The sequence below is a fragment of the Quercus suber genome, unplaced genomic scaffold (genome assembly GCF_002906115.3).
Source record: "Quercus suber isolate HL8 unplaced genomic scaffold, Cork oak 2.0 scaffold_48, whole genome shotgun sequence".
In the NCBI taxonomy this organism is placed as follows: Eukaryota; Viridiplantae; Streptophyta; class Magnoliopsida; order Fagales; family Fagaceae; genus Quercus; species Quercus suber.
The window spans coordinates 830,125-842,490 of NW_027069513.1; the positions used below are offsets into that span (position 1 = coordinate 830,125).

At 33.7% G+C, this 12,366-nt stretch overlaps 1 long non-coding RNA gene across 1 annotated transcript; it reads left to right on the forward strand.

The window, feature by feature from the left end:
- The first annotated feature begins 251 nt into the window (after positions 1 to 251).
- On the forward strand, positions 252 to 6,624 carry LOC136066819 (uncharacterized). The gene is made up of 4 exons (XR_010628315.1): positions 252 to 2,663; positions 3,370 to 6,073; positions 6,158 to 6,223; positions 6,400 to 6,624. It is a non-coding gene; the product is annotated as an uncharacterized LOC136066819 (long non-coding RNA).
- Positions 6,625 to 12,366: the final 5,742 nt, after the last annotated feature.

Below are 12,366 nucleotides of genomic sequence, written 5' to 3' on the forward strand. Positions count from 1 at the left end.
ATATGTAAATCTCATCGTGCCTCTTAGGTAATTTTGTAATTGGGATTGCTGCAATTCTGAATTATGATAAATAGTTAAATATAAATTATTACCTTTTCGGGGAAAAAAAAAAGAATGAAGAATTTTGTATAAAAAAAGGGAAGAATTTTGTAAAACTAGGATGTGAAATACAAACAAAAAGAAAACAAGCAAATACAGTGGCAGTTTTGTAAAAAAGCCGAAACTAATGAATTTAAATGCACACATCCCAACGGCTCTCTCATCCTCTGTCTCCACGTATCAGAACCCCAACAGCGCTCTCGTTCTCTCTCTCTCCACAAATCCCAGTGCAGAGGTCTCTCTCTCTCTCAACTTTCTCCTCGCTCTCCCTTTTCTCCGAAACCCTAAACTCTCCCAATCTCCACCTCTTCTCCTCGGCCGTCCGATCATTCTCTTCGTGTCTCCGTCTCTTCATCCAACGGCTTCGATCTATTCTCTCCGCTCTCCCTTCTCTTAGGTCCGACCCAAACCAGCGATTTCTCGCTTTTGTTATTTGATTTGAGAAACTAAACTTTTCTGGGTTTGTGGTATTTGACTAAACTTTTCTCAATGTGTGGTTTTGTAAGATCAACCTCCCTCTCTCTCTCTCGCAGTTGATTTGGGTTTTCCTATCTGGGTTTTGTTTTGGGGATGAATTTGAACGCTTTTGTACTATTTTCATGTGTTATATTGATTGATTTTTTTTTTTTTTTTTTATAACAAGTTGATTCTTTCAATGTGTGGGGGATATATCTAACTTTTATACGGACAAAACCCTAATGTGTGCTTTGTTATTTATATGGGTATTAATTTATGGTTTACTTTGAACCTTTTGTGGATTGGTTGTATTGTTTGAGAATGGAATCAGAGACTGAAAACGTCTATATGTTTGTTATTTTATGGAAAACTAGGGTTTTAAATTTGTTACCCAATTACTTTATGCAACTGTATTCTGTATATTGCTAGAGGGTTGTTATCTTATGTGTGAATTGACTGCATATAGAGTTTTTTTTTTTACCTTCACTTTTGATCTCTTTGTGGGTGTGCTAAACCCTAACCTGTTTCAGATGGGTCGTTTATTCAAATCGACTCGATATCTATAGATCTTGTCAGTGCTAAGGATAAGAGTGATGCTGGAAAGTGTGAGCATTTTTCTATAAGTTAAGCCTTCTCCCTAATCATGTAATAATCTTTCAGATTCGTGTGGTTGAGTTCCTCTTTTTTTGCAAGAAAACTTTTTATGTATCACAAAATTATAAATCCTATTAATGATCATATATTTCTTCTGTGTTGCTCTAATTAATATTGTTATCCTCATACTTAAAACTTAACTGACTTATTTTTTTGAGAAATTTTTTGCTGTTTTACTAAAAGATCTAATTGTTGGGAAATTTACTAACATAGCCTGCAAGTTTTTTCTAATTGTTTGTTTGAGCTGCCACTTTAATATTCATTTTAATTTCCATGGAGGTAGATGCTGCTTTGGTGCTCCTTGAAAACATAATTTCATATGTGAGTGCCAGAACGTGTATCCTCTTAGACTGTGTTCTCACACTTTATTTGCATTATCCTTTTTTTTAAGCATTTAGGCATTGCCTTCTATAATAGAGTCCATTTACAAAAATGTACATGCTTTTATTTTAATTTTAGTTGACTATTTAATTTACGTGATATGTGCAGTAAACACTTTTTTGTTTGGTACAAATGTGCATGTAAGCACTAGTAAATTGTTGATTTACCATTAAATGGCAGCCACCATAGTATGTTTTATTCTTGTGCAAGATAGAATTTGTTAGCATGGTGTGCTCATTTTAAAACGTGGAGGGTTGGAATTTCCACCCAGGATGCATTTACAGCTAATACAATGGCACTGCCATATCAACAGTTAACTAATCAACTTTTTAGTTTTGGTGGTTGGATTCTAGAATTATCATATTGGACCTTTGTTAACATTGTGACATATTTTGTCAGTTGTAGCCTTTTGTTCTTTTCTCAAACACTTATCTCTTGGTTGAATTTTGTGTTGGGAGCTGCGTTGAAAATTTTGTGCCATCCTTGGAGAGGGCAGATGACAGAACTAGTTTAGTTAATTAGCAGAGCTGTACCTTTAGGTTTAATGTTGCCATACGGAGAGAGTGGAACAATAGAGCATTTGAATGGTTAGAATGGTCCACAACGGGTTTTAAGCTGCTTTTATTGTATTCCTTATGTGAATGGATGACTGCTTTATCATATCATTCTCAAGCTCTAATTTGTTCAAGTTTCTTGATGATTGTAATTTCCCTTGATTTGACTACTTGCATGTACTTCTTGTGTGGAGGTGATGTTCATATTTTTAATAAAGTTTTTCTTATTCAAAAAAAAAAAAAAAAGAAAGAAAGAAAAGTATAGCTCCCAAACAAGCATATAGACATAATTACGGCTTCTACCTCAGTCTATGGAGTGGTTTGTTTTGGGCCTATTACTATCCTCTGTTTATTATTCAGTTTCTGTTGCCTAATTTTAAATTCTTTGCAAAGTCTTCTGCAGTGGTATGGGTCCAGATTTTCAAGTTTTGGTTCGAAAAAGTAGGAAGCAGGCAGAACAATATCATAGATTGTATAAAGTAGTATGGGGTCTCCATTCCAATATCTTGCTAAGTTGTGGTAAGACATGTTTATCATCTTGATGCAATCTCTTATAAACTACGTTATCATTAATCTGTTCCCTGTTAATCTACTGCCTTAGGCATACAGCTGACTAGTATTTTGCTTTTGAAGTATTAAATCTTATGCCACCTGTGAACAGACACAACTAGTCGGTAACCTATGCAATGCATGAGAAAATTCAACAAATATGATATTTTTATTTATTTATAAATATAGAATCTGGTAATTATGACTGTTATTATGATTGTGTTTGCATATAGAAATATTTATTCTATTATTTATAGAAACTATAATGTGGCAATATTCTAATGTAGGGTGTAAATGTACTAGGTTTATACGGAATCTTTGTAGAATTTAAACTCTGAAAAGCATAAATTACAAAGAAAAATTTGGGCTTTCAAAATTTGTGTCATCTATAAAAGAAATCAACAAAAGTCAAAGACTATGCGTTTATATACATTATAGATTATATCTTATTTGGCTCATGGTGATTTGTTATTAAGAGGTTTCTTGGACATAGTTACCAAAAGGTTTCAATTATAGCATTTGATTGTGTTTTTTTCCTTGCCTCTATATACTTTGCTAAATGAATGCAACATATTGGAGTGGAAGGATTTAATTCCTTTGCGTGTATTCTACATTGCTTACAATTCTTTTCTATACTGTGAAGATTATAACTTGTGTGCAAATGTCATGCTTGTAGGAACCAATTCTAGTTACGCAACTTGCAAGGGAAACTGCAGTTGTTATGTAGGAGTTCGCTCAATCTGGGTAATCAAAATATCTTTAATATGATATCAAATGTGTTACAATCATAATTTGATTTTGGTTGGTATCATTTCTAGAATTGTATTGAAATGGATAGATGAGTATTAGGTGTCTGGAAAAATTATTTGACCTCATTAGGTCACGTGGACTCTTTGTGGTCAATGATTGATGGCAAAAGGCAGGCCAGGTGTTGGCTGGTAGCTAATGGTGCATGTAATGATGGCCTGCTTGGAATTAGGTGGACCATGTGATAGTTGGTGTTCAGTGGTTGGTGGCACTAATGGATGGCAACTGGTGGCCAATGGGCACCTGAGTATGGTATGGAGTACAATTCTGGACTCAATGTGACTTCCTTTAACATGGATGCTTAATGGTGCCATTGTTAATATCTCTATATGAATGATACCTATTTTTAATATTCTTGTTATTTGTTTTTGATGAATCTTGTTATTTGTTATGTAATGAGTTCCATGTATTGTGTCACTTTATGATGATTTAGAATATAATAGTCTATATAAGCCAAGTATGTACCCCATAAAAGGGGATTATTTTGATGAATAAAGTTTCTTTTGAAATTGAGTCCATGGTTTGGTGCCGACACCAGCCAGCTGTAAGTCAACCTAGTGGGTTTTTTTCCTCGCTTGGTGCTATCCAAGCAAGCCTAGGTACTGACTGTTCTTCATGTTAGGAACCTATGAGAAGTAGCTTGACTTAATGCATATGATCTGGCTAGTGCATCATGTATGCAGCACCAGTAAGCATGAGTAAGTAAAGTTTTGTATCAGTACACACCTGTAACAGCAACAGTGCAGCATTAACACTTGGTGTACTAGACACCAGCAGCTTATTATAAGAGGTAGTTTATTAGTAAAGTTTTGTATCATCTTTGTAATTGAAGGTTAGAATCATGTGCTTATTAATTGATTGTGTCACGTGCTTAATTGTTGATTAATTAGAAGCCATGTGCTTAACAGTTAGCCGTTGAAGAATTTTATTCACATCAGATAAAGAATAGAGATCCTCTTAAACTAGGGTTTGTCTATAATATCGTACTTTTTGTTGGTATCAGTATTCATATTTTGTTACTCGAATGCTTCTTTTTACAAATGTTATGCTCATCAATCTTTTGTGTTTCTCATAAGCCTTTGGTCATGTTTGTTGTCAAATTGCATTAGCGACTACTTTCTCAGTCTACAAGTAATTATGCAGAGCAGCTTCTCTTTTGTTTCATGAGTTCTGATGAAACATTTGTAATTAAATCCCCAGGTAAAATAGTCTAACAGTTCACTTGCATGGGACTTGTAATGCTAGGCTAATACATGTCTACAGCTGGCGGATAGAACATCACAAATTTTGCTGAAGCTCTGGACCATGCATGATTTTTGGTAGCAGTATGCACATATTGGTATATAATCTTGGCATACCTTAAAAAAGCATATATAATCTATGGACATGACTAGAAATATTCATATCATTAGTTAATTTTTGGTAAGCATACCACCTGATTTCACCAATGGGCTCTAGCTTGATTAGCACTTCTTCTCCCTCAATAGTGGGACAGTGGTCATGGATTTAAAACTCACATGGTGTGGCTTTCCAATAAAAAAACTAATTTAGAATGATGATGAAACGCATCTGCTTTGTTATTACTAATTTCAGAATGGCAACATAAAACCCCTTTTTCTGGATACCGTCTTTAATTAGCCTCCTTCCCTTAAAAATTTATCATTTATGTTTCCTCTACTTATTATTGATTCTGTCCTCATTAAACTCTGATTTTCTTATCATTCCTAGACTTTTATGATTCTCTTATTTTGCAGTTTCTTCTGTAGTTTTTAATTCGTATTAGTTTTGTTGTACTTGCTTTTTGTAGCCCAGCTGTGGATGATATTTAGCTCAAGTGGAGTAGCTTGCTGCTTGCTCTTCTTGCCTGCCATATGTCTTTGAAGAGATATTATTAATCAAATATATGTTGCATTCCTTCACATTGTAGTAGGGTGATCAATTTAATGTAGATTAATTGATAGGATTAAATTTTTAACCTGTCTGAATTGGAGCTGCAAACTGGTGAGCCAATTGAGCCTATTACTATATATCCTCTGTCTATGGAGTGGTTTATTTTGGGCCTATTACTATATATCCTCTGTTTATTATTCTGAGATGAAAGTAAAATTACATCTTTTCTCCCATTACTTTGGCATAACTAGCACCGACAAGAAATTCAGGTAAACTATATTTTCCTTCCTCACTAAGCATGTGGATGGTCTTACATTTGATGTGAATTGGTCTTGGTTTGGGTTGATATTCCTAGTACCTTGCATAAGTGTCACATTTATAAACTGTTTTATATAATCCCTCTTTCATTTAGGAATTCTCTTTATGTTCTGTTTTCTTACTATTTCCAAAGGAGTTTAGATGAGTGTATGATTTCTTCACATTTATGGAGAAAGAAAGGATAATGTAACTTAGATTTTCTACTATTAACAATTTATATTTTTGTACCTAAAAATTAGTTAAGAAGGTGATGTATATGGTTGCTTTGCTGATAATTACAGAAATGTAGAAAATATTTTAACACTTGAGGGAGTAGCATACCAACCTAACAGTCAAAACACTGCAGGACTTTGCTAATTATTAAGGTGTTATGTTCAGTCCCAATCTCCTGTAGACTTTTAAGGTGATGTATTTTGATTTTTCTAATTAGTTGGATTTATTTTTATCAGATTTGAAGGACAAATTTCGAGCATCAACATTGGGATTGGAATAATTGGCACCAACAAGAAATTCAGGTAAGCATGTGGATGGTCTTACGCTTGATGTCCATATGACATGCTACTTACTGTTCCTTTGTTTTGAAGTTTATTCCCTGAAGCTGAAAGTTTAGTACTGGTGTCTGGGTAGCTCTGGCCTATGCATGTTCATGAGATGGCATTTTTCTTTTTCTTTTTCTTTTTCTGTGTGCCAGGTCTTGAAGAATTGTGATGGAAAAATGTACCTGTGATCAACTGATCACAGTTTGTAACCCAGGTAAAATAGTCTAACAGTTCGCTTGCATGGGACTTGTAATTCTAGGCTAATACATATAAAAATGAAACCAATTACTTAGCAATATTGTTAAATGAAACAAATAATTTTATTGATATACATAAATAAGCATACTCTTTTTTATTTTTTTGGTTTTGATAAGTTACATAAGCATACTCATTCTGTTACATGTAACTTTTTAATAGGTTTAAGAAAAGGCTACTATAAAAATTTATTATATATCTAATAGTGAGCATATTTCTTGAAGGATTTATCAGTTGTGCTCCATCTTAAAAAAATTTTAAATGCTGATCCTAATCATGTTCATCAATTGCCAATCTTCCAATATTTTGGTGTTGATGATGAGAAAAGCTCGAATTGACATATTTAGCATACCTGCTTCTGTTATTGCTTTTATTTGAATATTGCCCATTGCTGAAAGTTTTTATAGTTTGGCTTTCAATGTTAATTGGATTTACCTTTATAGTTGTTGGGTGATATGCTAGTTTTTCTACTTCTTGTTTTGCAACTCCTGCCTTTCTTAGTGCATGTTATAAAGGTCATTTTGAGTCACTGTTTACTGTTATTTATCATAATCTTTTTAGCATTTTGCTTTGGATTACCTAAGTTCTGATGTGCTTCTACCTTAACTACTTGTTTCCGATTTACTCTAGCTTTAACAATTGTTTATTGGGGTTGTTGATTTTCTATTGTACTTTATTAATTTATTTTTCGTTAAATGATGCTAGTGCATTTATTTTTTGTTTTGTATAATCTATTTAGTTCCAGGGGTGATGCGTTTGCATCCTTTTAGGTTGATTTGATTTTGTTGTTCTCTTTCGTATATTCTTCTAAGTTGAATTTGTTTTGTTATTTTTTATATTCTTGGAAGTGTTTTTCTTGAACTATGTAGCTGGGTATGTGTTTTTTCAGTTTGCTACATGTGGTGGATTCAAAGCTTACGCTATTAAGGGTTTGCACTTTCCTCTTGTACATTTGTCTGCTAAATGCTGGGTAATTTTGCTAGTTTTTCTAGTTGTTGTTTTGCAACTCCTGCCATTCTTAGTGCATGATATTAATCTCATTTTGAGTCACTGTTTACTGTTATTTATTGTAGTCCTTTTAGCATTTTGCTTTAGGTTACCTGAGTTTTGATTGTGCTTCTACCCTAACCACTTGTTTCCAATCTACTTTAACTTTAACAATTGTTCGTTAGGGTTTTTGATTTTCTCTTTTACTTTATTAATTTATTTTTCTTTAAATGCTGCTGGAACTATGTAGCTGGGTATGTGTATTTTCAGTTTGCTACATGTGGTGGATTCAAAGCTTGCGCCACTAAGGGTTTGCACTTTCCTCTTGTAAATTTTTCTACTTGTCTTGTTTCTATTGACGTTATCTTTGTACAGGACATGGGAAACTTGTTTGACATGGTCGCATGCGTGTCCCAACCGTTTTTTTGCTCCAAAATAAAAGGCTGAAATGCACTACCTCTAATACCGATCTCCTTCCACTTCTTCCTCCCACGCCGATCTTCTTCTTCTTCTTCTTCTTCTTCCTCCCACGCCGATCTTCTTCCTATAACGCCAATCTCTTCCTCTTCTTCAGCTCTTAGATCTATAATCCTATTTCACTTTTACATATTTGCCCCTTTGCCCATGTGTGCTTTTTATTGCTTTGTCTGCCTCACAGTGTCACACATTAAGGGCTATTTTATCTCCAGCCACCCTCTTGAACAAAAGATGTGCAAATAGATGTTTCTTTTCAATTTCTTTTGTCTTTTATGAGTTAAAAGTCTACCACCTATCAAGCAGGGCAGTCAACTTTTTACAATTCTTTTTTCATTATCTTGGCGGACAGTATCGGTGGCTAGACTTTAATATGCTTTTAAAAGATTTTTTAACAATTATTTAAAAATATTTTTGTTAGAAAGCAAATTTTACAGGTTTGTCTTCTGTGTGTTTATTTGTAATTTTGAAAGTTTTTAAGGTATTCATGTTCAAAAGATATGTTCTTAGGTGATTGCCATCTTTCAATGTCTCTCTTATAGAATAATATTCTAATTGCATGATTTCCATATGTGATCGGTCTTTTAAAGAAATTGTTGCAATGTGTCTGGTGAAGGATCCAGGAAAGTGGCGGAATTTATTGAAACACACCTTTTTCAAGCATGCAAAGTCTCTTGAGATTTTTGTTAAGAAATGATTTGCTGGCTTGCCACCCCTTTGAAATCAAGCAGACCCCTTCAGGTTACCCATTATATTGTTGAGATGCACCTTCCGTACTTTCACTTGTTTTGGTAAGCTTGTCTCATGGCTATGGTTAATTTTGCAGCTTAAAGATCAAGTGCAACTCTGTAAAGAACAAGAGGTAATATCGCAGGTCATAAACATTTGCCCACGCTATTAAATTTGAACTTAAAATGCATGTAGTTATATTTCTTTAGTTTTTATCTATATTTACTACATATTTAATTCAATTGGATGCATTTCTTAAGAATAACCGATGTAGGATCTCTCACTTAACTTTTGTTTTCTGTGAAAACCATCCCCACCCCCTCTCTTTTCCCCAATTTTGTTTTTGTTAAGTTTTTCCAATTCTTCATATTGACTAAGTTCCCCTTTCCATTTAGTTACACTGATGATATGGAGCTTGGTGATGCTGCACATACGGCTATTTTGATATTGAAGGAGGGGTAAATGAATGTTAAGCTTTTTTTATTTTTTATTTTTATTTTTTAAGAAATATATTTTTATTTAAAAAGCTGTGGTGGGGTGCAGCTAGAATGATAAAAGCTAGGGCATTGGTGGAGCTTGATGGAAATACACACACACATATATAAATCAATGATAGTACTTTTTATTGTTGAGTTTTTTATTCATTATAAAAAAATCAGGTTTATTTTCAATTTTGAGAACTATTTTCTGTTTCTCATTATATTCTTTTGATATACCTTTTGGTGCTTCTCTTACACTGCATGCCATGTTCTCGGATTGTGCCCTGTATTGCGCCTTTCTATTGAAAATGTTTTACCTATAAAAATACAAAGCATCATACAATGTATACTTCTTTTCAGGGGGGATGTCTTAATTTTTCATTTGTTGCCTAATGTGTCTCTTCTCTCATCATCTCTTGCTCAGCTTCCTCTCAATGCAGTTACATCAATTATTGATGGCTTGAAGAGACTGTACATTGAAAAGCCAAAGGCACTAGAAGTTGCATATCTTTCGTTTGCAAAATGGAGATATTCTGATCTTTCTAGCTTTGTTGTCAAGTTTCAACTCTAGTTTTTAAGACCTCTGTAACAGAGGATTGATTTTTATTTGTATTTTTGCAGACAAACAGTGATTTTGTTGCTAAACCCATGGTCTCTTGGGTCAATATTCAACTGGAGAGACAAATTTTATAAACATTTGCTAAAATGCAACTATCCAGGTTAGTTAAGTTTTATTTCTGTCTGTCCCTTCTGATTTGTTAGTATGACTAAATCTCAAAGATGAATGTCCCTTATTATTTGCTTGAACAGGTGCTCACATTGGACCAGAGCCTACAAATGACAGATTTTTTTGTTGTTGTTGTTGTTGTTGTTGTGGTATCACTAGTCACCCTCACTTTCCTATGTTATTTATGAAGGCTAATTAAGTTTAAATGCACTATAGAAACAACAATAGTGTTGCATCAACACTTGGTACTAGACACCCGCAGCTATTTTATAAGAGGCAGTTTATTAGTAAAGTTTTGTATCATCTTTGTAATTGAAGGTTCGGGTCATGTGCTTATTAATTGATTGTGTCATGTGCTTAATTGTTGATTAGTTAGGAGCCATGTGCTTAACAGTTGGTTAGTTAGTTAGATCATTAGATCAGTGTAGCTAGTTGGCAGTTAGTGTTAGTCAGTTAGTTGTGTTCATGAATTGTTTAAAGTTGTGGAGATGGATTGTAAGAGGCATGCAATGAGAATTCAGACTGTTCATATTCCTATTCTTCTCTAATCCCTTTCAATTCTTCTAAGAGGCATGGCTGCCCTCTTAGTCAGTCGCTCACCATTTTTCATTTGCCTAATCAGTTCTTATCAATCCTTTATTTACATATTTTTCTTGTTGTACAATTCTGGTTTGTCCTGCATCAAATCTCTAGCCAACCCTCGGTGCTGAGTCTAAGTTCATCCATCTCTATTTTTCCTGTTCTTTAATTTCCTGTTACAAAGTTTTGGTTTGTCCTGCATCATTGTGATAAAAAGTTCTCCTTTATCCCAGGAAGTTTCTTTTGTGCTTTGTTGTGGAGTTTGGTAATTCAGTTTGAGTTGACATGGGGTTTTCGCTTTATCATGAGGTGGTGGGCATTCAGGTGTGTGTAAGAGATATTGTCCATAATCTTCCTTCTCTTTTACTTTCGAAATTGTTAGATATTGATTTTGTTGCTTCATACAGGTACTTGAAACAGTGTTCACTGTGTTGGTGATTGTAGTTGAGGACATTGAATGCTCCGATATAGCTGATGTTATTGTTGAACTGAATCTTCGAAGTGCTTCAAATGCCCTTTAAAGAAGGTAAGGTAGTTTTTTCATTCCTTTGGTTTCCTTCTAGCAACTCCAATACGTAAATGTCCTTAACACCGTCAGCACTATCAACTTTGCAACTCAGTGGTTCACCGAGTAATATTGCTACAGTTATCATTTCTTACTGACTTGATTTTAAAACTTATATACTTGATTTTTATCATTGCTTGAAGTTATGAGTCAAAACTAATGTTAGTTTATGCTTTGGTATCTGAAAGATGTTTTTTGGGTGAGATTGAGAAAATATTGCAAGTTTATTGCTTGGTGTCTTGGAAAAGTAAAAAGTAATATCCAGTCCTTTAAACTTGATGACAATCCTATGTTGCAAGTGTTCCAACACTTGGCCTAATGACTTTGACTAATTCCTGCTAGGTATTGAAATTCGAAGTTATTATGGTTTATTTGTGTGTAGGTGAAAGTCTTAGTCGTAGTGTTTTCTTTTTTGGATAAACTTATTCATTGCTTTTTTGACATTTTTATTCAGTTTTATTTGATCTTAGGCATCATTTTTTTGTGGACTAATTGGTTTTTACGATGTCAATTGAAAAAAAAAAATCAACTAACCTAGCATGAATCGTGCACAATCTGGATACAATTGATAGTCATAAAAGCTTTGCTAATTTAGACTGCCTTGAATACATTATGTTTGGAAATATATGGAGAATTTTTGGCTACATAGAACACTTCTTTGCCTTTTTAGTTTGGAAATATATGGAGTTAAAAGGGATAAGGATGGTAGGGATAAACGCAAGTCTTTTATTCAGAAAACCGTTTATGTTTTTTAAAGTGATTTTGATTTATTAAAAAAAAAGTGTAAATGTTTTCTGCCTATATACTGTAATTTTCCGTTGACTAAAATTTTCTAACACACCAAATAATACCTAAAAACACAATATCAGTTTATGCCAAAAACAAATGAAACCTTAGAGTTTTGTTGTTTTTTGGATTTGTAAGTAGTTATACATGCACTCGATACTTCTTGAATCATGACCTCACACTCCTTTCCATTATTGATGGAAGCAGAAGTGCCATTTAAGCTAGAGCTTATTGGCTAGGACCTTAAAGATTTTGTGATGCTTTGTTTGCTTAGAATGGAGCAAGTGACCCTGCCAAAGCATAAAGTTGGGACTGCATTTTTTTTGTTGTTGCCTGGTATAGAGATTTATAAATTCATCTTTTTCTAAACCAAAATATTTGGCATGTTGGTCAAAATTACCTATTTTGAAAAGGAAGAAAGGATACAAGCTCTGGGAATATAATTTTTTTTTCTATTTTTTGTAATTGTGGAACTTTTTTTTTTGGAAAGAAAAACGGCAGGTAATTGTGGAAACTTTTGAATGCTCCTAGAACCTGC